The 27,413-nt window shown below is 37.1% G+C and overlaps 1 long non-coding RNA gene across 1 annotated transcript in view; it reads left to right on the top strand.

The window, feature by feature from the left end:
- The first annotated feature begins 1,738 nt into the window (after positions 1 to 1,738).
- Positions 1,739 to 27,413, top strand: part of LOC111773977 (uncharacterized) — a 141,619-nt gene continuing 115,944 nt past the window's right edge. The window contains exons 1-2 of the long non-coding RNA XR_011437286.1: positions 1,739 to 1,873; positions 24,065 to 24,140. This is a non-coding gene — a long non-coding RNA (uncharacterized lncRNA). The remainder of the gene's footprint in view (positions 1,874 to 24,064; positions 24,141 to 27,413) is intronic.

The following is a 27,413-nucleotide window of genomic DNA, read 5'->3' as shown; positions in this document are numbered from 1 at the left end:
TTTGAATTGTTAATACCAGTATAAATTCATGATGCATTTGTCCTTTTAAAAAATATTTAATTCCTAGCTCTATCCATGGAAAAATTCCTGGAAGTAATAACACAGTAGCAAGAATCACTGAGCCCAGATTGAAATCTCTAAAGATCCATTCTTACTAAAAGGAACCAAGCCTTCTTGGAGAAATGGCTGATGCCAAATCATAACAAGAAATATACAAGATTAGCCTGGAACATTTTATCATGCTGGGGAATGTGGAAGTGATCAAAGACCACTGTGTTGTGTCAGGAGGACTCAGGAGACAACTTTGAAAGGGCGGCTACAGGCCAAAGATGGGCATTTGTGCATCAGAAGAATAATGACTCCAATGGATTGAAGCAAGTACATTAAAATGTAGGAGTTCAAAACAAAACAAAATTCATCGGTCACCTTTAAAGCTTGCTAGGGCACCAAATTATTATTCTAAAAACTGGAAAATAAAAGGGAAAAAAATCAAGCATTTATTTTTCTCTTGCTATACAAACTGGGTAACCAAATAGTTGATAAGCGAAGGTGCCTCCTGACGTGATTTGATCAAAAGTATAGGCCCCACCTATGATGTATTCATGCCAAGAAAATTGAATTCAATTAGGCATCAATTACCATTTTACAGGAAATACAGAAGATAGAGGAACATGCTAAACAGCAGCCCAAGGAAGCAATAAGCCAAGTCCAGAATGGGGGGAATTCTATAAGAATAATAAGCCAGTGTCTTTAATAAATAAATTACAGGTAATAAAAAGGGTAGAAAAGATTTCTGTTATTGATTAAAAGGTATCTGAGAGACTTATCAACCAAATGCAATTTTTAAATCTTTAAATCCTGATTAAGAAAACTGCAAGAAATTAGAGTAGTCCAAATATGAGCTGCTCCTTGAAATGCTGCGTTCCCTGTCACAGTAAGTGTTTGGGCACAGAAAAGTTAACAATCTGCCAAGGATGTTATACATAGGATTATTGATTGGATAACATGTTAGGTAGGCAACTTCTAATATTCCTTTCTTCTTGAAGATGCTGATCCCAAAGTTATTCAAAGAAAACTACCCAATAGGAAATGTACCCAAGTATGGTAGATTTTGTTTCCAAAAATGATCACAACTATATCTTCCATGCCACATGTTCTTTTGCAAGGAGGCCTTACCACTTTCCCGTCAAGAAGTAAAGTCTCTTTGCTGCTTGACTCTACTGGTGAAAGCGAGGCTGTGTAACTTCTGAGGCTGGACCTTAACAGAATATCTGCTTCCTCCTTCTTAGAGCCCTGAACTACCATGTAAAGATCCAGCCACACTATTGGAAAAATCACAGAAAGAGAGAGACATGCCCATCCATCGCCTAACTGTTCCAGTCATCTCAATTGAGCAACCGGATACGTCAGTGAAACCATTTTGGACATTCAAGCCTCAGCTGTTTCAGCACTACAATTGAGTGCAGCTTCCAACTGATCCATCAGCTGAATACAGCCAAGGGAATGACCCCAGCTAATGCCACATGGTGAAGAAGAGCTACTCAACTGAACTTATCTGAATTCTTGGGTGAAAACGATGGCTGGGGCTTTAAGTCACTAATTTGGAAGCAGTTTGTTATGCAGCAATAGGTAACTTAGTGTACACAGGATAAAACAACTCGACATAGTCTTCGCCTTTATAAATCTTTTAACTTGTGCTTAAGCCTGATTTAAACCCCAGAAAAATGGCAATAAACCAATGGACAGAACTTATGTATTGGATCAATGAGGATTTGCTTCACCATCCAACTATCTACAGTTATGGGAAGATTGAGGAAACATCCATAACACTGAACCCAAAGACAGTCTGCAAGGACTTACTGTTTGGATTTGAGTGAGTGAGTTGATCCCTAACTTGGTTAAACTTAAGTCTTGCAAAATAGCACGTAGTTGAGAGGAAGAAAGACATGGCTATAAAAGAGCCTTCTGTTTCTGATGTACTGAAATGGTGGGACAAGAACATTATTACACTTTTCTTTCTTTCTTTATTTTTTCTCTTAAAGAGAAAGCTGTAGGTATTAAATAAAATCATAGGATGTAGAGAAACTTCCGAGGACAAAAAAAAAAAGATACAGTCCTACAGATTTGGGCACCATGACCTTGTGTACTTTCATTTCTAGTACTTCCACCATTTTTATGCTGATGAAATACCACACAATCCCCTGTTCTTTGCCATGGTGCTGGTGGTTGTCATCATCATCATCACCATTGCCATAATCATCATCTGTTTCAGGGAAGGAGGACCTAAGTGGGAGGTAATGAACCCAAAGGGAGAAGATAAGGATACAGACAGGGGGATATAGCAAGGAAGAAGAGAGCAGGTAGAAAAAGGAATGGAACGATAACTCTTGGTAAAGACTGGGAGAGGTAAGGGGGCTAAGGATATAAAATTAATAAAATGACATAAGATTTGCAGAGCAAGTTGCTGTTTATAAAGAATGTTAATGTAAGTTACATAATTTAATCTTTTTAACATTTGCTAATGGTGTTTTTTGTTGTTGTTGTTTTTTAAGATTTTATTTTTTTCCTTTTTCTCCCCAAAGCCCCCCGGTACATAGTTGTGTATTCTTCGCTGTGGGTTCCTCTAGTTGTGGCATGTGGGACACTGCCTTAGCGTGGTCTGATGAGCAGTGCCATGTCCACGCCCAGGATTCGAACTAACGAAACACTGGGCCGCCTGCAGCAGAGTGCGCGAACTTAACCACTCGGCCACGGGGCCAGCCCCTTGCTAATGGTGTTTTATTATCCACATCGTATAGATGAGGAAATATGGATGGGGCTAAAAGAATATAACTTGATCATTTATTTTTTCTATTAAAAATATTTACTCAATTCACACTTTGTGCCAGTCACTATGCTAAATGCTGGAAATATCATTGTTACCAAAACAAACGTGGTCTCTACCCTTGTAACTTAAAGTCTAGTAGAGGAGAAGTGCATTATTCAAATCACAAAAACAACTGTAAAATGGCAACAAATTCAAGGAACATGGTACTATAAAAACAGAATAAAAAGATTTGATCTAGTCAGATAATTCTGATTACAGGTTTTTAGACAAAACAAAATATTACACAGTTACCTTGCTTGAATCTGTCATGAATATATGTCACCCAAATATGGTTGTAAATTAAGGAATGTATATTTTACATTTTTTAACATTAAATGTTTTCTAAAGAAGAAATGAAAGCTTTGCTTTATTTCTGTGCACAGCACTGTGTGCCTCTAACAATGCCATCATTTATTGGATCAGAATTCTATAATCTATAGCCTTTAGTCAAAAACTGGCTAACAAGGTTGCTTGGGGAAGTTAATGGGGGAGCTCATTCAAGACATGAGAATTTAACTACCACTTACTTACCCAGCTCTGAAAGTATCACTCACAGCCTGTCCGCCAGGAGATGATTAAAGTTGGTGCCTGTAATCTCTAGAATTTCCCTTTCTTAGACTTCTCTCTGTAAATTTTAGTTTTATGCACCACCAGAAAGAAGAGACTGTGGTCAGATAAGAATCGTATTCACAAACTTCTGCTCTAAAAGAAAAACATGCAATATAACTACTGGCCATCCGGTAGTACTTATACTCTAAGGACATAAAACTTCAATGAACACCATCTTCTCAAATATCTCCAAATGGTTTCAGACTGTCAATTCATTAATCCTTCTAAGAACCCATGGCCAAGGTTGATAAGAATAAACAGGAAACTAAAATACAAAGAGTTGAATTGATGCACTGTGAGTTCCTCAAATTGAATAGGAACCAGAGTTGTGAAGCTCCTTTTTCTCAATATAGACACTCCACAAGGGTTTCTGAATGAAATGCCCACTGTCAACCTTTCCTAGAAATGTGCACTTTTAGCCTAAGTGATAATTAATCTATTTGATAGTTTATTCTTCTTCTTTCCACATTTAACTTGGGAATCTTCACACTTAGATATCCTTTGCAGGCTTTGATTATTACCCCAAACTTGGAGTTTGGGCATTTTATAATAATTATTTTGTCATATTATTTTGATAAATGATAATTCCATGTGACTGTATTTGGACATAAGTTTCAACACTGCTATCTTTTCAGTCCATCCTGCAGCAGCTTGTCTTCAAATATCCTCTGGTCTCCCTCCAGTAAATTCTTAGATATGTTACAGTTATTGATTTCTTCTTTAATTCTATTGTCATCACAAAACATAGTGTATATGATTTGTTTCCTTTAGTGGTAAACATACCATGTACACTTGAAAATAATATGTATTCCGTAGTATTATTTAAGCCCAGGAGGTTAATAGTGCCGTTCATATCATTTATGTCTTTACCGAATTTTGCCCACACTTCTATCAAATGCTGAGAAAAGAGTGTTGATATCTCTAACTATGATAATGAAATTGTCTATTTCTCCCTTTAATTCTGTCAATTTTTGCTTCATATATTTTGAAACTCTATTATTAGATATATACATTGGTGGTTGTTTTTCTTTCTTATGAGTTGAACTTTTATCATGAAATGTTCCTTTTTTTATCTCTGGTTGTATTCTGTCTTGAAGTCTTTTTTTATCTGATATTAAGAGGTCCCCCAGCTTTCTTATACTTACACTTTGTATAGTATATCTTTCCAATTCATTTACTTTCAACCTATTTGTCTTTGTATTTTAAAGTTCATTCTTGTAGAGATCATATATTTAGGCCTTTTTTGTTAATCCTTTATGATTATCTCTAATTTTTAATTGGAGCATTAGTTCATTAACATTTATTGTAATTGTTGATATGGTGGATTTAAATCTCATCTTTTGATTTTTGCTTTTCCCCTCTGTTTTGTTTACCTTTGTTCCTCCTTTATCACCTTCTTTTGGATTACTTGAATTTTTTTTGAATTCCATTATAATATATCTATTGACCTTTTAGCTATACCTCTAAATATACACAGTAAATATTTTACAGTGTGCTTAGAGTTAACATTTAATATAAAATGTAGAAAGCTTGTACCTGCATAGGCCTGTTTATTGCAACTCTCCATCCTTTATACTGTAGTCATCATTATTACACCTACAAAATTAAACCCTATAACACAATGGTATAATTTTTAAAAACAGTAATTTATTTTAATAAATAAGAATAGATATAATCTTTTATATTTGTGATTTCAGATTCTCTTCATTTTTTCCCTCAATTTCTGAGCTTCCATATGATACCATTTCCCATCCCCCTGAGAACTTCCTTGAGCATTTCTTGCAATGTAGGTCGTTTGACAATGAATTATCTTCTCTTATCTGAATATGTTCACAATTTTAGATTATTATTAGACATGGCTAGATTCCCTGGGTCATAGCATTAACAATCTAGTTGATTATATTCAGGGAACGCTATTTTAGGATTTACTGAAGTAACTTATTCTCAGGATCTTTCCCTAAGAATTGCTTAGTTAAACATTGATATCACTCTTGGTTATTTTACCAAGCTTTTAAAGTAATAAGTCAATGTTATGTTACACAATAAAGTACATATAGTAGAAAGGAAAATCAAAATACATATTGATTTAGTGTTTTCAAATGTAAGTCCAAACAGTAAAATAAAACCAAACTCAAAGAAATCTTAAAGTTCTGATAGATGCAGTTAATAAAGCAAAAGCTTGAAATGCAGATATACTGAAATTAAGACACAGGATCATTTATATCTGTGTTAAACATACTAGAACAAAATTTAAGTGTTGTTTTAGAGAGGAAACATATGTCTTTTATGTGGGTGGAGTTGCCTTAATCTGATTGTTTTTGTCATCAAAGGGATTTGAGGACATCCAACAAATTGTCAAATTGGTTATGAACTCTAAAGAAATTAAAATTTATTTATAGCCTGTTCATTACTTGCTTCCTTCCAGGCATAAAATAGCATTTCATAGCTTTAGGGGTAGAATATAGATCTGTCCATGGTAAACATAAGACTATATGATCTGGCTAATAATTATGTAAGATCTTTCTTTTATAACCTAATATTATGTAAGCATAGTTAGGGATGGGTAGCATGTGTACAGCATTGTAAAAACACAAAACGTAATATAAAACCTAAACATAACAGCCACTAACATATTATTTTTTCTTGCATCATTTTTTTTCTTCCCAGTTTTGCCATGAACCGATGATTACCAAGAGTGAACACTAATAAAGTAACCCTTACCTTTTAATGAAGGTACTTTTCATACATTTTCTCTCATGCCTAGGAATTATTTGATACAAATGCCTTGCAGCTGTGTTTCCGCAATGTAAAATGTGTTTTTTCCTACAAATGAAACACTAAGTAATTCATGTTAATGCTAAGGGTCCCTCAGGCCAGAAATGAAATATATTTTTAGTAATATTCCCTGACCCCGAGACTCCCAAGGAGTCACTCCTCTGATTTGAGTTGCTGAATTAACAGAAGAAGAATATAATTTTCATGCCTGAAGGGCTTGGAAATAAAACCTGCTAGAAAGCTTGTTTTAGATTTGTGGAGATTCTTGAACAGAATGTGGCCCTCCTCAATAAATTTTAACAAGTGATTAATTGAGAAGATATGAGAGTTCCCAATTATATAGCCTCATTGGTGACCCCTATGTCAAGTCCAGGCCATCCCTTAATGTCAGCCCTATAGCCACAGCCTAGTTCAGGCCCTAGGGAACTTACGCTCTCCTAAGCTTGTTCATTTTAAGTCTAGAATTCAGTCCTCCACTTCCAAATCCAACTACATTCTGAGCCCTTCATTTCAAATATCCTTGTGTCTCCCCAGTCAGTGCTCTTAACAACCAAGCTATTCTCAAAGTTCTGATATTTTCGTTTCTCTATTAATAATGAAGAGAAATGTCATTTAGGATCTATCTTTCTCAGTCTTTCTCAGCTACTGGTAGCTCAAACAGCAGAAATAACAGTATATATATATATATATATATATATATATATATATATATATATACATACATATATATATATATATATATAACAGTAAGTGTACTGGTAGACTGCATGTTCAACTCTGAGTGGTCCAACATGCAAAGATTAGGTGATCTTTCTATCACGTCAAGACAGTACAATGTTATAGAATCTCCTTTAGTGAATTATTCTTATTTGTGAAATTGCTCTGTTTCAACTTCTATCGTGTCTACCATCATTAGAACTCTTATTTGGACATCTACCAACACAACCAAGACTTTATTTTTACCCTCCATCATTTTATGTTAGCCTAAAAGGTTAGCGCAAAGCATCTAGTTCCCATGTATAAGAGCCAAGAAGCCAAAATAAAAGTATAACACTACTTCTTCCCTTTTTTATATTTACCTCTTGCCACATCTTTAAGTCAATGTACACTTGTGTGTAAACTCTAAGTCAAAGAAGGCATCTTTCATCTAATGGCATATGGAAGGGATGGAAATTAGGAAGACTAAAAATTAGTAAGGTGGATAAGAGAATGGAAAACAGAATAAACTGGTAGAAACTTCAGTTTTTAAAAACATGTCTATTTATATTTGCTTTGTAGAGAGGGATCATACAGGGACTCTGTTTTAATTAATATAACCTCAAAGCCCAGCACAGTTGTATAAGTATTCAATAAATGCTTATGGAATAATGTGGTTGACTGAAGAATAATTTTTCATTTTCCATTCAAAAATGGTATTTATTTGGACTGAAGAGTAGAATTTACTATTAGGCAGGTAGAATAGAAAGGATACTGGGGGCCAGCCCATTGGCTCAGCTCTTAAGTGCGCATGTTCCACTTCTGTGGCCTGGGGTTCGCCAGTTTGGATCCCGGGTGGGGACATGGCACCGGTTGGCAATCCATGCTGTGGTAGGCGTCCCACATATAAAGTAGAGAAAGATGGGCACAGATGTTAGCTCAGGGCCAGTCTTCCTCAGCAAAAAGAGGAGGATTGGCGGCAGGTGTTAGCTCAGGGCTAATTGTCCACAAAAAAAAGAAAGGATATTGGTTTTAGAGTCAAAAGGATGAATTGAGTCTCTGCCATTTGCTAGTGATATAGCTTTGCAGAAGTCATTTCACCTTTCTGGACTCAGTTACCTTGTTTGAAAAATGGAGGCTGAAATCCTTCTCAAATGGTATAGTGAGAAAAAAATATAAAATGAGAAATTGCTTAGAAAGCCTAAAATGTATGCAAAAGTAAAATGGTATTTTTTAAGTTAGAATAATAGGAAAATAAGTTTAAAGTTTTATCTAAGAATAAAGACTCCTTGAAGTCTTTTTACACCTGTAAGTTTGATCACATAAAAAACAGAGTTTTAAAGTTCAAAGGAACCTCAGAGATCAGATTTTAGTTTAACATCCTTGTTTTGCAATTGAGGAATCTGGTGATTAGTGATGCTAAGTGCATTGTTTAAATGTATAAGCTGTATTTGTGTTTGTGTTAGAGTCTCTTTTTCCCAAATTAAAAAAAAAAATCATTCTTTCTTTCTTTATTTTTTAATTAATTCATTTTTTGAGGAAGATTAGCCCTGAGTTAACATCCACTGCCGATCCTCCTCTTTTTGCTGAGGAAGACTGGCCCTGAACTAACATCTGTCCCCATCTTCCTCTACTTTATATGTGGGATGCCTGTCACAGCATGGTTGGACACGCCATGAGTAGGTTCACATCCGGCATCCAAACCTGCAAACCGTGGGCCATTGAAGCAGAATGTGCGAACTTAACTGCTGTGCCACCAGGCCAGCCCCAAAAATCATTCTTTATTAATGTATTATACGTTACTCTGTCTCAGTGTGATAAGTTATAGAAAAATGTTTGTCAGTGCCATTCTGAATAATGGATATGGAGGCCTAGACACAAAGAAGTTAAAATGTTCAGGATGTGACTGGGGAAATACACACACACACACCCCACAGCCCCATAGCTCATCTTAAAATACATTTAAATGTGCTTCCAAAGCTACTTTCAGCAAGTCAGCAACATATTATTGTAATTCAAATATAACTTTAGAAAGTTACTATTGCTCAGATTTTTAAATACTTTCTCTTGGAGAATAGTATTCATCTCCTAGCACCTTCTTTGCATCCACTGCCTTTTTTCGAGCCCTAATCCGACCACTACATTACTTCCTATCATGTGTGATATGCTGGTTTCCCAGGACACTCTATTTGTTCTGACAATCAGGACGGTATGCCTAAGGCAGTGCCATCTCTAGAAATGCTACAGTAGTTGACACTGCTTTTAGAAGCTGTATATCCAGGAACTAACTTTTTAACCTGTAGTTTTATATTGTTTTCAAATGATGGTTTGCATTTGTCACTTCCCATCACCTTTCTCTTCTTTTATGAGTTGTTATGGATTAAATGTTTGTGTCCCTGCCCCTCCCCCCTTCCCCCCCCCCCCCCCCCCGCCCAAATTCATATGTTGAAGCCCTAACCTCCAACATGGCTATATTTGGAGATGGGCCTCTGAGGAAATAAGTAAGGTTAAATGAGGTTATAAGGGTAGGGCCCTGATCTGTTAGGATTAGTGTCCTTATAAGAAGAGATACCAGACAGCTTGCCCCCCATCCTAATTCACAAAGAAGAGGCCATGTGAGCACACAGTAAGATGATGACTGTTTACAAGACAAGAGAAAAGGCCTCAGAATGGAATTTTCCTTGCTGGCATCTTGATCTTGGACTCCCTAGCCTCCAGAAATGTGACAGATAAATTTATGTTTAAGCCACCTAGTCTGTGGTATTTTTTATGGCAGCCTAAGAGGCCATGCAAAATACCATAGATATATGAGTAGTTTTAGATATTAATATATTTCCCTTGGTTGAATTAGTGGTAGTGGTAGGAGAAATTAGTGTATGTGGACATGTGAAATCTTATTACGCCTGCTTTGTTAGCTTTTTGATTGACTAAATACTGTTGGAGCACCTAAATACAGCTGTGGGGTTTTTTTGTATTAAAATCTGGCTGGCTTGATAAAATTTTTCCTCAGTGGTTCCAACTAGTTGGCACAGTTGGTGCTATTAACTTGTTGAGAAACACAGTTGCCTTTTCCTGGTATTCAGAAGCAACTGAGCCTCTATGCTCTTTTTATTTGTTCCTTTTTTACCTCTGCTAAATCGATGATGCATGGTTGCCTTTTCATTGTTTTGCAAGGTTTATTTTGTCGCCTCACACTTTTTGTTCATTAGACAAACATAGAACAGATGATAAATAGTCATTTGGAAAATAATGTGTTAGACAAAAATGCAACAATGTGCTTCACAGAAAATGGCGTGTCATAGATGCCTAATGTCCAGAGTAGAACAATTTAAAGATCCTTTTTGTGTAGGGAAAAAGCATCTGTTTTTTTAAAAAAGCCATGGGAAAGACACCATTTTAGTCTGTTTTATAGATGTTTAACACTGGGCAAAAGAATGATTAAACATTTGACCATAGTCCCAATGTCTGTCTTGTATAATCTCATAAGACCCTATATATGCTTCTCTGATAGCACTTATTACACTGAAATTACCTCTTTCCCTATCTGTGTCCTCTGTAAAATGGAATCTCCTTGAAGTCAGGGATTTCATCTTAGCCTTGTTTTCCCATCATTTAGCATAGCACATGCCTCATAAAATGTTCTCAATAAACATTTGTTGTATTGGGTCACATAAAAATGTTCAGTGGATCTGTTTTTAGTAAGCCAGCCAATATAATTGCTTAAAGATTGGAAAAGCAGTATTTTCTCCCCCTACTGCTCATGTAGCAAGGCACCCATTCAATAGTACACATTAGATATTTTTTCACCTAATTAAACTGAGTGTGCATAGATAGGATCTTAGGAGGAACTGAAATTTTGAAGCAAGTTTGAACATAATAGAAATGATTAATTGCTGGATTACTTTCGTCTCTGAGAAAAGTTAAAGAGGGATTTTTTTTTTTTTTTTTTTTTTGGTGAGGAAGATTTGCCCTGAGCTAACAGCTGTGCCAATCCACCTCCATTTTTTGTACATGGGATGCCTCCACAGCATGGCCAGTGAGTGGTGTAGGTCCATGCCGGGGATCCGATCCAGCGAACCTGGGCTGCTGAAGCAGAGCATGTGGAACTTTAACCACTGGGCAACAGGGTTGGCCCCAAAACAGGATCTTTTTGCTCCAGAAAATAGAAGAGCTAATTCAAGAATATTAAAGGCTAAAGCATAGTCAACCAGGGATTTGCCTTTCCTCATGAATGAAAAAAAGTCTGTTCAGAGGGACCAAGTTTGATGTAAAGTAGGAGTATGGTAGGAAGGAAGATGAAATGAGAGAATAAATTTACTGAGGAACCAGGTGGAATCTTTCAAAGTGAGATGGATTGGCACTTAGTTTTCTGAAATCACATTTGATAATTTGATGATCTTTTCAAGATCTCTTTTAGGTTTTCTATTCATGGTTCATTAAAAAAATTGTTTTTAATCTTTTATTTTGAAGTAATTTTAGATTTACAGAAGTGTTGTTAAGATAGTACTCAACTTCCCCCAATCTCAATATCTTTCCTAACCATGGTATTTGTGAAAATTAAGAAATTAACATTGGTACGATACTATTTACTAAACCATAGACTTTATTCAGATTTCCCCGGCTTTTCCACTGATGAACTATTTCTGTTCCAGGATCCAACTTAGGATCCTATTTTGTATTTAACAATTCATGTTTCTTTAAATTTCACTTGTAAGTCTTAAGATTTGTGCTCTACAGAGCCCGTATATCAATTGTGTGTTTCAAACATTTCCTGATTTTAATTTTCTGAACTTCTTGTGTTCATTATTTCTTTACCATACACAATAGATTTGTAAATCTCTCTCCAATTCATAGTCCCTCTCTGGTCTGCTTCTTCTCTGCCCTGCCTCTTCTCTCTGAGGACCCTTTGCCTCTAACCAGACAAGAAAGCTACATAATCAGCTGAAATGTACAGTTTTCACTTTCCTTTATGTAATTTGTGCCCTTAGAGAAAACACATAAGCAGAGGTTGTCAAGTTAACCTGACAGCCTTGTTAATGTTATATTTAATTTGTATTATAACATAAACAGTGTGAAGGTTTTAACATTTTAGAGTTTGGGACTAAGTAGTAACTTTCTGTCCTTTCCAATATTTACCATTTGAGAATATCGTGATTCTTTTCTGAAAATAATGATTCCTTTTAACTAAGCCATCAGTCAAATAAGGGTGAAAGATTTTATTCTAGTTTCTCTCTCAGGAAATCATGGCTAGGCTTATGTCCATAAATGAATAAAATTATGAATGTAATATTTTATTTATAAGTGTATTTTTTTCTAGGAGGAGGGTCCACAATTCTCATCAAGTTCATAAAAGTATATCCTGGCTCCAAAAAGCTGAAGAACCATTTCTTTGGAGCTGGGGGTGTGGGACAATCTATATCATCAGATGGATTTGACTTCTAAATTTTAATGCAAAAAATATTTGGAGCTATAAAAATAACTCCAAATGCTTTAAATTCACAAAATAAATATCCTTTCTTATCCACATAATAATTTAGGAACTTAAAGTTCATTGTGATCTATCTTTGTATTAATAATTATTATATTTTTATCCCTATGTTCTTTTGTGGTAAATTCTTTCTTTTTTCCCTTGCTTCCAGAGTCCTTTTCAGCCTTGTTATTGTTCTTCCTGCCTTTGCTTGTCTCCATTTTACAAGCCATTCTTTCATCTATCATTCCTACTGCATTACTTTCCACTGACAAGACTGCTTGCTGGGCATTTGCCCACCGCCTCCTCCATTCTGGTCCCTACTCCTCTGCTTGCTTGCGGGAAGTGCTCTGGCTAACAGAGTGTGTAACCATAGGGACTGTCAGTGCCAACGGCATACCAAAAACACAATTCTGGAAAAAACATTAGCTTGACCCTTTCGTGAGACCCTCTTAGCAGAAATTAGCCCATGTCCCTGGATAGAGGTAGAAATTTATAGCATGGAACTAAATTTAAACATAAAGAAAACAGACTCTTGCTTGTTGTTTGAGAAGCATACTTTACCTAGTCATTGGAAGAAGAAGGGCGGGAGGTTAGGGGAATAAAGGATGAGATACTGCCTCTCACCCATCCACATTCCGGCAAAATGCTCCTATGCTGGTTCCCATAGAGTGAGATTATTCTCCTACTCACCCCTACCTCTATCAAAAGCCATGTGATATATAAACAACTTCATTTAGTTGTGTGTTATTTTTTAACAGCTATAAAGGATAATCTTAACTCTGGTTTTTAAACATAAAATGTAGAATGTGATTCAATAATAGTCAATATATTATGATGATTAGCATTACCATAGTTCTAGTTATTGAGCATTAACTCTGTGCAAGATACTCTGTGATATGCTTTACATAATCTCTAAATCTAACAATAATCCTAAGAAAGAAGCACTGTTATTCTTACTTTTCCAATGAGGAAACTGAGGCCTAATTGGCCCATGGTTACTCTTCTGGCAACTGGTAGAGCTTGTACTAAGGCCTACAAGAGGTCAAAGCCCAAGGTTGCAAACCCAAAGCTATAGTACACTTGGATGATCAGTTGAAAATGAGCTGCTGTTGTTATGAATTGGAGGCAAGAATAAGGGTGTCAAGGGAAAGGAGAAGAGAAAGGAGAAAGTGTAGGAATAGAGAGGTACATTCCAGACACTTACTGAAGGTAAATAAGTTAGTAAGATGTATGTATTCCATTTATCTAATTAGATTTTCTTTTCCTTGTGGTCAGCAATTTGATTTCCTTTAAGCGCCTTCTACATAATAGATGCTTAATAAACACTTAAAAATGGTGGGGAGAGGGGAAAGGAGAAAGGACAGATAGGCTTCAAACAAAGTGAGGAGAATGAGAGAGAGCCAAGAAGAATGAAGAAGGAAAATGATGGGGAATGAGTATATATGTGAGAAAATAGTAGAGAAGAGAAGGTAGCAAAAGGAGACAGATGAAAAGTGAGGCAGAGGAAGATGAAGGGAGAAAAGCCCAGTGCGTTCTTATTTCCTTGCCTGGACAACTTACTGCTTACTTAGAGTCTGGGCTTCAGGGAATTGTCATGATGAAATTCAGTCCTTTGAAATATTAGCTAATTAACCTCTGAGCACAACTTTTCAATGATGATTCATCCTTCAAATAATTTACAATCACCAAGTATCCCTGGGGCCTCTGTGATTGGCAAAGCATTGGAGGAAATAACAAGAATACCAGGGGTTTACAACATATACGTAGGTAACAATAGCCCAAAGAGAAAGATGTTGTAAGTGCCATTAGTGAGCTGAGGAGGGGAAATGACCTTTGGTTTGGATGGAGAAGGATAATGAAAGACTTTTGGAGTGCAGGAGTAATTCATTGCCAAATGGGTAAAATTACAAGGTTAGATTTGCCAGCAGTAGGATTGAGGGGGAAGAGACTTTAAGAAGAAATCATTAACAACACTACAGAGATGGGAAAACTTGCAGAATCATTCTTTTTGCTGGAATATAGCACACCTGTCTATTCTCTTGCCACTCCCCACTTTCAACCCCTCCCTCACCCCATCTTTGTAGCAGTTTGTCTTAGCTTTTTTAGTCTCCTTTACAACTTCTTTTCTTCTGCCCATCCCCTAAGTATTAATGTTTGTTACATTCTGTCCTAGAATGTAGACACTTTTTATGAACCAGCTTAAGCCTTCTTAGCTTCACCTATCTTTGAAGTCCTTGCCCACTTTTTTTAGCCCTGCTGCTGCTATAGTGACCAACTCTGGGTGGGCTTTGTCAGCTGCTGCCCTACTGACTTCACATGGGTCTGACTTGCGGTACCTTGCCTCATACCCAGTGTGTGCTTCTTGCCTCTCAGTCTAGGGTTTCCCTATGACAAGTGACTCATAAGATGCCACAAAGATCCTACAAAGATCACCTATGCAAGGAGCAGCCCAGAAGTGGAGGAGAGGTATGTCCTGGAGGATAGGCAAGTGGAAGTTAACATCACTGGGGCAAACCTTTGACCATTGGGAGATAGGAGCCATGATTTGGGGTTGATATATTCTTCTTCCCTTCTGAACCCTCCCTACACAGTGCTGAGCTCAGATCTCTTGAAAAATATCCCATTTGATATTAAGCAGCAGCCAGCTGGGTAAAGCAAACTCCTATTAGTCCTTCTTTCCTCCTTGACTAATTTTCCTTTTTCAACTCCTGCCTCCATTGGATTGTACTCCCTAACAAAGTAGTAGAGAAGCTGCCCAAGGCTCTACTTTCTGGAGAACTAAGGCTAAGACATAAACTTTCTTCTCTTCTCTTTTGTTTTCTTGTATTAGCAATCTTGTCCACTGCCCTGGTTTCAGTTACCATTTAAGTACAGAAAAATTCCCAATCTACATCTCTAACCCAAACCTTTCTTCTATAATACCCAGATACAGCTATTTAATTGTCTTATGAGTATCTGTAGTTCGATTTCTGACAAATGCCTCAAACTTCTCTAAAATCAAATTGACTACCTTACTTTACCATCCAGTTGCTTAAACTTGGCAATTAATTGGCAATTAAGATTGACTCGGGGAGTCAATCTTAGGAAGTCCCTCTTTCTCACTCTTTGATTCTATTTATCACCAAAGCTTGCTGATCCTACCTCCTAAAATGCTCCCCAATTCATCCATTTCTCTCCATTCCTACTGCCATACTCAAGTTCAGGCCCACCATGTCTCTCCCAGATTTCTACAACATCCTCCTACAGGTCTCATGGCCACATGTCTTATCTTCCTCAAATCCCTACTCTATACTCAAGCCAGATTGATCTTTCCAAAATCACAAATATTATCTTGTTATAACCATGCTGAAAATCCTTCCATAGCTTTGAGGTAAAGTCTAGACTCCTTAGTGTGACTTCCAAAGCTCCAAATGCCCTGCGCTGCCTACCTCTTTTAACTCATTATTCTACTCCCTCATCTTTACCCTGTCATGTCAAATGTCTTCCAGCTTCTTAAAAGAGCTGGGCTCTCTTTCACTCATTGTTGGTCCTCTAGACATGCTGATTCCTCTCCCTCGATCATTCTTCCTTTTGCCTCTCTGATTTTACTCATTCTTTCCATCTCAACATGACATTTCCTCATGTACTAGAGTTTGAGGTTCAGGATCTAAAGCAGTTTTGAGTAGTTTTGATCTCTAAATTGGGGATTACAGTTCAGCTGATTCAGACCAGAGAGTTGGAAGAGTTATCAAAACTTACTATAAAGATGAAAGGAATGATGGCTGGCAGATGGAAAAACTGGGCCACCTGCTGAAGGCATTTGAGGAAAGTGAGAAAGTGTCCTGGAGATCAGTATACAACAAAGTGAGGATTCTGCTTTGATATAAGATTGCCATTGCAGATTATGGCAGAAGAGGTCATTCCCTGAGCTACCCAATCAGTGACTACTATAGCAATGAGGTTGAAACAAGTCTAGCTCTGATCCTCAGGCTTAATGATCCCCCTGCAACAGATCCTTAGCTATGTCCAGAGGGAGATCAACAGCTACAGTTGGAATCCTACGTAGTTCCAGTGGCACAAAACAACAAAAGTCTGAAGATAGGCAGAGACTATTGCTATTGTATACGCTCAAGTACACATTGGAAAAAGTTAGGTGTTTCCACATCCAGGACTGGTTAGAGGCCAAGTCGATGAGAATAGGTATATTTCATTGATTAAATTCTGTGATCCGAACCCATTTCAGACGTCCAATCTAATTAACCTATGTAAATAGCATCTTTTATGTTTTTATACCTCAGCTCCAACATTATAGGTCAGTAAATAAATTCCTCTTAGAAGACTTAAACACACACACCAAAAAAGGAACCTTCCATCTCACTAAAAATTATACCAACCTCCTCTGAAAATCTGTGTCTGCCTACACACACCAAAAGGTAGTTGTCAGCAGTGCCAACAATACATGACAACTGGAGTTGAATGTTCAGCTCCTGAGTATCTCAGAATCCCTGACACAATAAAATCCTGACATCAGTTTCACTTTTAATCCGTATTTTGGCTGCTTAATTAAAAAGTCATTTATTCGCTTATTTATTCATTTAACAAATATATATTGAACACAGCAGGACACCAACTCTGCTCTGAGGGCTTACAGTCTATTAGCAAGATAGGTATTAAATCATTGGTTCATTAATTACAGTGTTACTCAGTGGTACAAGGAGAAATATCCTTACGTTCTTTTGGCCTTGTGGGCTCCAGGATAGATTAACGCAACTTTGCAACATCATAAATTATGCTAAACTGAAGTTAAACTAACACATTGTAGACAAAACTTTTGTTTTTTTTTTAAGTTTCTATGCGTAAGTTCCATTGCTTGAAAGAATTGACTTGTCTTTGATTTAGTTAAAAAAATTTTTTTCTAGGTACCATGTGTGAGTTCTATTGCCTAGAAGAACTGATTCACCTATGAGGGATATGTGATAATATCCAGAGGGCCATTTCCCCACTTCTTGGCTCAGGTCCCTGACAATGGATGAGCTAGGGAACATGTGTTAGGAGAGTGATTTAGCAATTTGTTCCTCATTTGAAACCTGGGAGGCAGCTCATCCTCACTTAACAGACAAGAATACATCTAAGTGACTTTTTTGAGGTCCTATCGTGAATCAACAACAGAATAAGGACTGGAATCTCTCTGTGCCTGGAGTGCCAAGCTTTTGTCATAAATTCTCTCAGGCCATCCTTCCTCTCAAAGAATTTTATCTCTTATTTCCAGAATGAATAGATCAAAATAATTGACTCCAAAGTACCTTCCTGATGCAATGTACCATGGAAACGGCCCTATAATGAAGCAAATGGAAAACATAAGCATTCTTATTTCCCTAATCATTCACTGAACAATGGAGTCCTCAAGTTAGCATTGAACTTAAATGGCTTTAAATAAATAATCTACAGTGTGTATTGGCACAGAGATGGTCGAAGAAAGCAGAGAAGGTATAAAATAAGCTAGGAAGAAACTAACTGAAAACTTACTGTAGTCTGGAGGAAAAGAAAAGTAACTCAAGTGAGTCTTGAATGTGACTTGTGGAGTTTAGCTAACAGTGCTACCAAAGCTCAAAGTAGAGAGATGTGTCCTTAGGGCTGACAAAACATGAAGAATCATTGGAGTAGGAAGGCAAAATTGGAGGAGATCTGTGGGAGCCTTCGGAGGCCTCACAGAGAAAAATAGCCCCTTCAACCCTGGGAAGCCTGCCTGGCCGAAAGAGTGGGAAGTGTCCTTGGCTAGAAGCCTGGGGCTGAGATCTGGGGAGAGTTGGAAGCAGAATGAGATACAAAAGAAGACCAGACATCGGGACCCCTGGACTTGGGAGTCCTTCAAGTCTCAGGAAGAAGTATGTAGGAGGGAAAGGTTCATAGTTCCAAAGTGCTGAGGGGAAACTAAAGAAGGCCAAGAGTACAGTCTCTTGGAACTGACTGGGGAGGATAACTTGCAGGGGGCAAGGTCTTCTGGCAGGATTTTAAGTATATGGCTATAATTTCACCTCAAGTTTCTGGCACTTATACAAACTACTGAAGAGTCTCTCAATTTTATGGAACCCCTTGGCGGGACTGATGCCCAATAATTCAGTTTGCCTATATTTATCTGTATATCACACACTGTTTCCTGTAGTGAAGGGACCATTGAATTTTCAGATAGCACAGAAAAATTACACTTTTCAGCTGCAAATGTCATACCTTTTTTTTTTTTTAACAACTGTCAAAGATCTATTATTGGAAAATCAATTCTACACCTGATTTCCAACAACACATTAGAGATACCCAGCAAGTGACTTTCAGGACACTGTAGTATGTTTTTGTATTTTTGGACCAGGCATTCTTCCAGAATCTTTATCGAATCTCTTTTTTTTCTCCCCCCATCCATAGGCCATATCTAATTCAGTCACACTTCCAACATTGCTGCACTACTTACCTCCCAGAAAGATATATTTCTTGTCTCTTTAGTATGAAACCTAATACCCTTTTCATGGGTTTTAAAAGAGCTCAATTTGCATTTTCCTAATGATTAATGATGTTGAGCATCTTTTGGTGTGCTTATTTGCTATCCATCGTACTACACACTTATTATAGAATGTCTAAGTTAAAAAAATAGTAACAGAAAAAACAAAATTTGCCACTATCAAGTTCTGGCAAGGATGTGGAGCCACAGGGACTCTCATACATTGCTTTGTGGCATAACCACTCTAGAAAATGGTTTTGGCAGTTGCTTATGAAATTCAACATGCACTTACCATATGACCCAGCAATCCCACTCTTAGGGATTTACTCTAGAGAAGTGAATGCTTAAATTCACACAAACACCTGTACAAAAATATTTAAGGAGCATTCACCCAAAACTGAAAACAACCCAGACTTTAATATGTGAATGAACTAAACAAGCTATAATAAATTTATACAATGGAATATTACTCAGCATTCCACAGGAACAAACCATTGATGCATGTAGCAACATGAATGAACTTCAGATGCATTCTGCTAAGTGAAACAAGCTAGTCTCAAAAAATTACATACTGTATGATTACTTTAATATGACATTATTGGAAAGGCAAGACTATAGTGACAGAAAACAGATCAGTGGCTACTGGGGGTTACAGGTTGGGGAAGGGTATGACTGTAAGAGGCAGCACAAGGAAGTTCTGGGAGTGATGGAACTGTCTGTTCTGATTATGATCACAGTTACGTGAATCTCGGCATGTGTTAAAACTCATGGAACTGTATACTCCTCAAAAATAGGTGAATTTTAATGTATGCAAATTATAAATAAATAAATATTGAAGAGGATTGTCTTCACCAAGAAAGCAGAAGAGGTCCTCACTCAGTTAAGCTCCTTAATTGTGGAAATTCACACCTTATCTGGACTTAACATTCTGTCTTGAAATGCTGATTTAATGCCTTATAAAGGTGAGACCCAGATTCAGAACTTCTGTAGTCATCCTACTTCTCTTTTATGAATAGATGGGAAAGCTCACCTCCATTTGAAACAAAAGTTTTAATCTATTCTTTTAAAATAAAATTCACATCACATGTGTGATTAGTTTTGTTTTTAGTACATAGCAGTGGGTGTTGGTGAGCCAGAGCTGAGATTAGGTAAGTCCACAATGCAAAGTGAGGTGATACTCTTTGTCCCTGCTCAAGTATCTGTTTGCATTTACGGAGTCTTGTGGAGGTGAGAGGGGGTGCTGACTGGAGGGAAGGATGGGTGCCAGCAGAAGTATGACTGGAAAGGATGATGGGGCCACTGACATCCAATTCATCATTTGATAAGAAAAATCTGGTTCAATGAGGTTCAGCAACAGGGCCTGAGGGTAGGAGAGGAGCAGTGTGTCAGCGTACAGAATAGTAGCTGAAACCTACTCCAGTGGAGAGTAAACTGAGTCATCTTTAGGCCCAGGAACCTGTTTTGTTCCTCTACCAACACCTAAGTGTCACACAGAAGAGAGGACCTTCTCCCTCTGGCTTCAGAAGCAACTGCAAAGCTGTGCATCTTTAAGTAAATTTGGAGTGACTCAGCCAGTTTAGCAAAGTGACTGGAGGCAGAGGCCAGGGAAGTGCTAAGAAGAGCTTAGAAGTGACAAAACAAGAGGTGGAAATTCCAGCAACATTGGGACTGAGACGATACTGAGGGGCCCTCCCTTCCCTCCCACCTCCATGACTCCAAACACATAGAAATGGTGGGTAAAAATATAACAAAACATTATTATGAAGTGTAATCAAAAATAAAACTATTAGGTGTTAAAAAGAAACATGAAAACAGGATAGTAAGCACGTGAGCAAATGCTATGACAACTGACCAATGGGATATTGTTCCCAAAATATAATCCTAATGGCCAGAAAATTGGGTTTTAGTGCCCAAGCAAGGGTATCAGAAATGTAGCCTTGCCCCTGTCAAAGGCTGAGAGCTGGAACTGAGATTCTTGCACAAATCTCAAAAGATAGGATGCCAAAAGGGTTGCCCCCTCTGTAAAATTTGAGTCTAGAAGTGGCAAGGAATCTTGTCATTAGTTTGGGACTCTGGGTAAAAAAGAAAATTTGGGGACAAAATTAAAATAAGGTAGAAATAAAATACTAGGAAATAGTATTGAAAGTTGAGGAAGTAGGGTGAGCTTGCTAGAGAGCTTGAGAGAGAGGCCTTAAGTGTTGCAGTTAAGAACATGTACTCTGAAGACAGACTTCCGTGTTCAAATCCCAGTTCTAACATTTACTAACAGTGTGGTCTCGGACAAGTTACTTCCCTCAATTTTCTCATTGGTAAAATTAGATGATAATCGTGCCTACTTCATCAATATTAACTTATTAATATCGTATCTCTAAAATGTTTAGTGCATTGATTTAAAAAGTCCTTTTAGGAAGGGAACTTTCTTAACTTTATTAAGATTATTTAGTATTTTCTTTAAATAAGAATAAGAATGCCGCTATTACTGCATCTATTCAGGGTTGCATTTTACTGTCATAGCTAGCTAAGAAAAAAGAAATACCCCTGATGATATTTTTCTCTACATGAAAATTCCAAGTGAATTTACGGACAAACAGAAATCATAAGAGTTCATCACGGTTGCCATGTATAAGATCAAGATAGAAGAATCAGTTGAATTTCTATATACCACTTCAAACAATTTAAAAAATGTAATAATAATAACAATTACAATTGAAACAGCAACAAAAACTCTGACATACCTAGGAATAACTCTAACAAATGATGTGCAAGACCATTATGGAAAATATGATAAAATATTATTGCAGGACATAAAAGACTTAAAGAAGTATAAAGACCATAGTCAACGAATGGGGAAGCTCAATATCATAAATGTCATCTCCTCACAAATAATTTATGCATTCTCAATTCCAATTATACCCAAATAAGTGGTGTTTTGTTTTTGTGGAATTTTATAAGATGATTGTAAAATTCACATTGACAGTAAAGAGCCAAAAATAGTCGAAGTAATTTTGAATAAGAAAAAAAGGGAGGATGTGATGTGCCACACAGATCACTCTTTGGCAATGAAGGAATTCATGCCTCGGATGCTGAGAGTGCTGCTGACAGACACTCCTTGATTGTCAGCTACCTTCAGATAATTGCCTCAGTTGAAAAGATCCATCCAGCCCAAGGCCATGCCCCTTTTCCAGGGAGGTTTACTAAACAATACGGGTATAAAGGCGTAGCTAGCCCTTTGTCCCACCTTGGAACAACTCTGAAAGGCTGTCCCAGCCCCGGAGCTCCCTGTGAGGTAGGCTGTGACCTTCATTGGGAGTGCATTACAGCTTAACTTCTCCTTCTGCCCATTCAGCTTCCTTCCTTTCCTTTCCACATGTTTTAATCCCCAGAAAAGTCCCTAATAAACATCCTGCATGTAGTATCTATCTCAGGATTTTCCTTCCCCAGGAATCCAACTGTAACTGAGGACTTTTTCTTTCAGATATCAAAACCTGTTTATTATAAAGCTATAGTACTTAAGATAGCCTGGTGGTGACTTCAGGATAAATGAATAGATACATGAAACAGAAAGAGTGCAGAAAAAGAACTTGTTGTATATGAGAGATTACATTATACTAAATTGGAAAAAAATGCACTGTTTAGTAACACTTGCCCTGACAGTTGTCTATTTAGATGAGAAAAAAAATTAGGTCTCTTTCCAAAAACTATCCATGAGGAATAAATACCCAAATGTAAAAAGCAAAAAAGTAAAATTATTAATAAAATATAGAAGAATGTCTTTGTGACAAGGCAGGACAGAATTTCTTAAGCAAGATGTAAAGATTGAAACCATAAAGAAGAGATTGACAAACTAGATTTTATATAAATTAAAAATTTTTGATTATATGCCTCAAGCTTGGAGATGTAAAGTCAGCAGAGGAGTGGAACTCAGACTATAAAGAACTTACACGAATTAGTGAGAGAAAGACAAACGACAGATAGAAAACTGGCCAAAGGACACTGATGAAATTAAAGGCAAAGTAAACATGGAAAAAATGAAAGCCAACCCCTACCTTTTGCTAGAATAAAAACCAGGGGAAAATGCATCTTCGACACCTAAAACTTTTCCTAATAAATTACACATAAAGGCATAAGATAAAGAAAAAGTAAGGACAACTGATCTCCTTGATGAAGGATTATTTCCCGTTAGAGAACACAGAAGCCTGTAGAAGAACTTCAAGCCAGTATTGGACAAACTTGCTGCATGTAGCTCCCTGTTGTAAAAAGTGGTGTGTCTCTTGGTTTTGCAAGAAAGCTACCACAACTTTGAAAGCTTTTCCTGTTGTGACCATTTAGCAATCCCAGTGCAGCAGAAGGAAAGTGGATATTGAAAATGTCCTGAAATACCGTCTTCATACAACCACTTTAACATTAAATTGTACTTCAATAATAGTGTTTCGATCAATTAAAATACAATGTTTTATTTTGGGCAGGGGAGAGAGGAGAGAGTACTTGATCATAGTTTCATATATTTTGCATTCAATATTTAGTCTGGCTTTTTAAAAACATATAGTTCTCCCAAATAAATATGACTTTTCCCAAGCTAGTGCCGTCAAAAAAAAAGAAAACTAGCAAAAGGTATGAACTGCAAATTTGCAGAGAAAGAAACACGAATGGTTAAAAACCTTAAGAAAAGATGGTCAAATTCACTAATAATTAATGACGTGCAAACGAGAAGATGCTATTTCTCATCCATGAGGGAAACAAAAATAAGGAGAGCAAACATGACAAAGGTGGGGAAGATATGAGGAAATAATCTCTTTGAAGAGGAATTTGGTAATATCTTATAAATTTTATTTCTTATATATATCTTTGAGAAATTCATAGAAATGTGCACATGGTGATATGAACAACAATGATCAGTGCTATCCTTTTTGTAATAGTAAATATTTGGAAGCAACCTACATGACTGTCAATAGGGGATGGATAAATAATTGTAGTATATACATATGATGGAATAGTATACAGCAGTTAAAGTGAATTAAACACGTTTACATGTTTGAACAAAAATCCTGAAAACATAATGTGGGATAAAAATTTCTATGCAGTAATACCATTTATCTATCAAATTTAAGCTCATGAAATAATATTGTGTACAATTTATGGAAAAATATATGAGTGGTAAATATTTTTAAATGTGTTACAGAAAGGAATCATAATGGCTTCAGAAGAAAAGCTGTCTTTGGAGAGAGAGGAGAATGAGATGGGAAAAGTCCTCAACTGTATGTTACTTCTCAGTTTTATGAAAATAATCTGAAGTAAAAATCTGAATATGGCAAAATGTTAGTATTTCTTGATTCTGGATGGTGATATGATTTTGGATGGTGAATATTCTGTGCATTTTTCTGCATGTTTGAAATATTTTATTATATAGATCTTTTAAAATTTAAAAAGAAGTGGTATGTAGTAAAAGCCAGAAATATGAGCCTTGTACTGGTTTTGTAAGCATTTGTAAAACTCCTTTGAGGAATTTTGGGGATATTTTGGGGTAATCTTTTTTTTTGAGATAAAATTCATCATTTTAATCATTTTGAAGGATACACTTGTGGCTTTCAGTGTATTCATAATGTTGTGCAACCATCACCAGTATCTAATTCCACACATTTCTCTCACCTTTTTGAGGAATCTTGCAAGGAACCAGAAGTCCTGCATTAGCAGTATCAGCTTGGAATAAATGATAAGAGATATTAATATTAAGTGATTTTATATGAATTCACAGAGAGAGGCCTGGGATCATTCAATTTACATATTTAAATTTCTGTGTAATTAGAGATTTAGGGCTTAATATTTCCCCCATAGACAAGAATATCCTACCAGCTTCCAGAGTTACTCAGTAATGCCTTTTTGTGGGTGGTAACTTCACTCTCTACCCCATGTGATTTCATCTTCCTTGGAGTGCAGCCCAGAACAGAGAAACAGAGACATGCTCTACCTAAACCTTCCATGGACATTCTTGCTTTCCCAGACTGTGCTGGAAGACTTAGAAACTGCTACAGAATGAATGTTGTACCCCCCCCGAGATTCATATTTTGAAATCCTGATCCCTAATGTTTTGGTATTTGAAGCTGGAGCCTTTGGGAGGTCATTAGGTCAGGAGGGCAGAGCACTCATGAATGAGGTTAGTGCCCTTATAAAAGAGACTCCAAGACCTCCCTTGTCCCTTCTGCCATGTCAGGACACAGCAAGAAGACGGCTTCTATAAAGCAGGGAGTGGGCACTCACCAGACACCAAATCTGCTGGCACCTTGATCTTGTAGTTCCCAGCCTCCAGAACTGTGAGAAATAAACCACCCAGTCTCCTGTATTCTGTTATAGCAGCCCCAGCAGACTAAGACAGGAAACCCTCTTCTGATGCTTGCACTGCATTGTGTATTTATGTCCATGATAACAATTACCCTTAGTATTATAATTACTTATGGCATAATCGTTCCATGATTTCAGAAAGCTCTGAACTCCTTGAATTCAGTGATCGTATCTTTCTACATTTGCATCCTCAAAACTTAGCAAATTCCCAGACTCAGTAGATGTTCAAATAAATGTTTTTTGAAAGAATGACATTTTGATGAACGAAGTATCTGTGACTCATTTCAGGTCCGTACAAGTCCAACAATAGACATTAGTCAAACTTCTCATTTTCAATCAACTGTTGAAGGTGGCGTGGTTGACTTAGATTTAGCAGACTTCAGTAAGCAAAGCCCAAGAAAACAACAAAATGTCACAATCCCTATCCTCCCTACAAAGGTGAGCTTAATTCTTACTGCTTCACGAGTCTCTCCCTGACAGCCTCATGTGCTGGCAGATGCCTTGGACCAGGGATTCAGGAGATTTCAGCTCAGCGAGGAACTGCTGTAGCTGTTTAAGCTTTAGGCAGATAAGTTCTTGTCGATTCTTATTTCCTCTCAGGCAAAATAAAACGATGGGTTAGGTTCCTTGGCGCATTCCCCTCTCACCTGTCTCTGATTCTTCCTCAGAACTCAAGTGACCATTATTAGTTGGCTTAGATATTTGGCACTTAGCATACAGCACCTTTTATTATTTTACCCTTTCATGTTTGTTATAGGTACATATATATTTTACACCTTTTCAAGGCAAGCATCTTATATTATACTGATTTGTATTATATGGGTACCTGGCAGAAAGTTCATTTTTTGGCTTTGGTTTTGGTTTGCTTTCATGGCACTTAATAGAGACAATTTTAATACTTATTAGCAAGTTTCTGATTCTTCTACCAAAGAGGATTTTCTGGGTAAAGGCTTGGGCACATTTCTCAAAATCTTTCCTATATTGATACTCACTCAATTTTCAAAGTTGCTGACCTTTCCTTCAGACAAGTGAAAATAACACTAATTCTTCCAACAGGTAGGTCCCCAGGTTCCAAGTCTTTATTTCCAAACTCTGCTCTTCATTGCATCTAGATTTCTCTGACTTCCTCTGTTTTTCTAACAACTGACCTGTTAAACTTCCATTTAAAGAAAATCACAACCGGTCTCCCAAAGACTTTAGCCTCAGTGAAACAAACATTTAGCTGCATGTCGTCCTCAGCCTTTAAAAAGCTCCCAGGCTGAATTTGGCCCATTCAACTAGCCAGGAAGAGGCTCACATGCCATTCTGGGAGGAGGCTTTGGGCTGTGAAGCTTTGTTGTATATTTTTTGCTTCATACTTGTGTGTGGAAATAGATGTGTGTGTAAAAACAGATATAATATTCAACATTCAACTGTATCATTGAGCAGAGATTTTTTAAAGTATAAAAAGTTCAGTTTTAATCAAGGGCCTTGGTTTGGTGATTGATTTCTGCAGTTAGTTGTCTCACAATCTTACATCAGATATCCTTTTACATTTTTTGTTGATTTTTAGCAAAAGTGGAGAAAGAATATGAATTCTTTAGAATTCTTATATAGTGTCCCAAAATTTCATTCTTAATTCTGAAGAACATATAAAACAAGGCTAAGATTCCTCTATTTGGTTCTGGTAAAACTGGAAGCAGATTTGTGTAGTGATTAGAAGTTTGGCTTGTAATCAGACAGATTGTGCTTCAAATCGCTGCTCTGTCACTTTCTAGCCAGAAGTCCCTAGACAAATTACTTAACTTTTCTAAGACTCTGTTTTCTTTTCTTTTCTTTTTTTCTTTTTGATCAGGAAGACTGTCCCTGAGGTAACATCTGTGCCAATATTCCTCTATTTTGTATGTGGCATGCCGCCACAGCATGGCTTGATGAGCAATTGTGTAGGTCTGCACCCGGGATCTGAACCTGCAACCTTGGGCTGCCAAAGCGGAGCATGTGAACTTAACCACTATGCCGCTGGGCCGGCCTCTAAGACTCAGTTTTCTTATCTGTAAAGTGGAGGTAATAAAAGAATGTACTGTATAAGTTACCTGTGAGTACTAAGTGAGGTAATACATATGAGAAGCAGTAACCATATAGCCTAGCAGATAGTAACTGTTCACTTAATATTAGTGATGATCTGGAGCTTTGGGTGATAGATAATTTTTAGT

Source organism: Equus caballus, chromosome 1, assembly GCF_041296265.1.
Source record: "Equus caballus isolate H_3958 breed thoroughbred chromosome 1, TB-T2T, whole genome shotgun sequence".
Classification (NCBI taxonomy): Eukaryota; Metazoa; Chordata; class Mammalia; order Perissodactyla; family Equidae; genus Equus; species Equus caballus.
This window is presented reverse-complemented; position numbering and strand designations above follow the sequence as displayed.